Source organism: Protopterus annectens, chromosome 2.part0 (assembly GCF_019279795.1).
Source record: "Protopterus annectens isolate FY-2018-M chromosome 2.part0, PAN1.0, whole genome shotgun sequence".
Lineage (NCBI taxonomy): Eukaryota > Metazoa > Chordata > Ceratodontiformes > Protopteridae > Protopterus > Protopterus annectens.
The window spans coordinates 1,685,203,235-1,685,205,935 of NC_056728.1; the positions used below are offsets into that span (position 1 = coordinate 1,685,203,235).

At 39.1% G+C, this 2,701-nt stretch overlaps 1 pseudogene; it reads right to left on the reverse strand.

Annotated features, from left to right (window-relative positions):
* Nucleotides 1-987: 987 nt before the first annotated feature.
* On the reverse strand, nt 988-1,750 carry LOC122792872 (annotated as a pseudogene).
* Nucleotides 1,751-2,701: the final 951 nt, after the last annotated feature.

The following is a 2,701-nucleotide window of genomic DNA, read 5'->3' on the forward strand; positions in this document are numbered from 1 at the left end:
TTTAAAGAGGTTTAAAAAGTTACAGAGGGTGGATCTGCCTTTGACAAAGCCACATTGGTGTGTGTCAAGGGCCAGAGAATGTCTGCATCTACACTAATGAACTTAGACATGATGTACTGCATGTAAGATTGGTGAGATTAATATTTTTGTAATTGCCCAGACCTGTGGAAGGGCCACCCTGCTATAGTAGGATCACAGTGGCAGTTTTCTAAACATCAGGTACCTATCCTCTGGAGAGGCTGAGATTAAAAAGGTTAAGAAAATGCTCAGCCACACTATAGTTAGTATTAATAAGTAGGTAACCTAGTACATTATTGGGACCAATGGGAATGGCATTTTTAGCTTTGGATCGGGATGATAGAACTTGCTCAATGATAGTTTTAGGGGGGGATTGGGGGATATGGAAAATATCTGTCAGGATGCTGGCCATTTCCTTGGTATCCAAATGGTTAGTATTCTAGATAAGCTTAGAGCATAGTAAGGTTATTCCTTATTCCCCCGATACAGTTGAGGAAAGATTAATAATTATCTTTGGTGAAGGTGGCCAGCCTGTGTTCATACTCAGCTTTACACTTCTCTGGAATTTTTTTTAGGTCATCTGTGAGGTTTGGCAGGTTTCTTTTTGATAAATCAATAAAGGCAGTGGTATTCACAGTGGAGTTATCACCAGTTTTAACTGAGAAGATGTGGGATGTGTGGTCAGATTTAACTAGGGAGCTAGTGATCCATGGTGAGATGCAAGAAGGAGCAATGCTTGTGAGAGAAACATGAATAATATTGGGCCTCTGATTTTTTTTTCCATTTTCCCAGTATTTTTGTTTGATGTGAACACTGGAAAAGACATCTACAGAGATCCTCAAACCTTTCATTGCATTAACAGAGTACATGTTCCCACAATACAGAGGTTGAAAATAGATGTGTTGTTTCAAGGTGTGCTATAAATTAACTCCTTATAGTTTGCTAGGACAGTGGAAGCTGAAGTAACAGTCAGAAAATCCTCCACTCTTTGCTGTGCATATAAACCCTCAAGTCCATAAGCTGACAGCTATAACCATCCTCGTTGACCTACCATGCCTCTAGCTTACAAAGTACTTACTATGAGTATTACCAGCACAAGCATCAAAGGCAGAAGACAGTGAGCTCCCATTTAAATCTGAAGAGACCATATGTTCCTCTGTTTTTCCCAGAATTCCCTTCATAGGTCTTTCAGAAGCTGCCTTTACCACCTGCTTTGTTTTATCATATGACGCAGGTTTCTCATAAAGGCATATCAAGTCAGTAATTGAGACATTGGGTTTTGGAATGCTGAATGCCATACCAATCAGCTTCCTGTTCAGCCATGGAAAAACTTTACCAACTGATTTGACTGCATTAGTAGATGTTGGAATGATATTCTGAAGATCTACTGTCACACTATAATTTGCCAAAGGGACTGTCAATTGTTTTTGAGTGGTTGTATAAGAATGAGTGGTTGTCATAAAACATTCAGTAATACTAACATTGCCATGAATAATTCTGCTAGGGGAGATAGGCAGTCGGTAGTGCAAGGGACACTACTGACTACTGTCAGACTGTTATCATACTTTTCATAGCTCACAATAGCAACATACTTTGGGGCATCCAGTGAGGGAGCAGATATTATCAACCTTTTTTCACCTCCTTTCAGATGGGCAGAAGCTTTCTCTTTTGTAGTAAAGAATCCTGTGAACTTTACAGCATAATCCATATAAGCATCTTCCCACTTAAGGTGTTTTTTTTGAGGGGGTCACACTTCTTGAATTGTACTGATGACTGATCATGAGATTTCCATCTTTTGCACAAACATTACCCTTAAAATGCCCATGGATTGAACTGAATATAAAAACATGTAGTCCAAGTCAATGAAAGGCTAATTAATGGCAACAATCTGAACAGGTCTCCAGACAGCTGATATGATCAAATCCATTAATTCCAGCCTTAACACTGATGTTTTATTTATGTTTTTTCTTTCTTACTTATGTCACTGGAATAACATCCCACAACACACCAAAACAAAAAAAGTGTGCCGTGACAAACTGGAGAAGTCTTAGGTGGAGTCTGGAGAGATGGAAGGCATGGTTGTCATGTCTTTAGGGGCTGCAGGCAGCTAGGTGGAGTTCTGTTAGAGATACAAAATCTCATATTCAAAAGATGTAGATATTAAAACTGAATTTACCTTAAGGAACTTACATGACAAATACTGCAACTTGTCTCCAGGATAGTTAACAGTCTTGTTGGTAGACTTTAGCAGAAATTGATAGAAAGGGCAGTATGGAAGATACAGCAGGATGAGGATGTAGATTTTTGGAGGAATAATGGATGAATTTAAGAAATATTATCAGCTTCTCTATGCTGAAGAGCCTTTAGGCCACTTGGATTTGATGGAAGACTCTTCTGAAATGCATGAACTGCCTTCAGATTCATATGGACAGTAAAACAAGTTAATGTCACCAATCAGCAAAGTAGAAATTCAGGAGATTCTTAAGAAGGTGGCCTAATAGAAAAAGTGGAGAGCTATGATGGGTTTATGTTGGAAATCTGCAGAATAGCATTCCCACATTTCCTGCAGTTGTTATGGTGGAAGAGAGATAGGAAATGGTAGCCCCAGCCTTGAAGACTGAGAACTTTGAGGATGTAATACTCTGGGAGGGTAAAGGCTTACAGTAGTTAAAGTTTTAGTGCT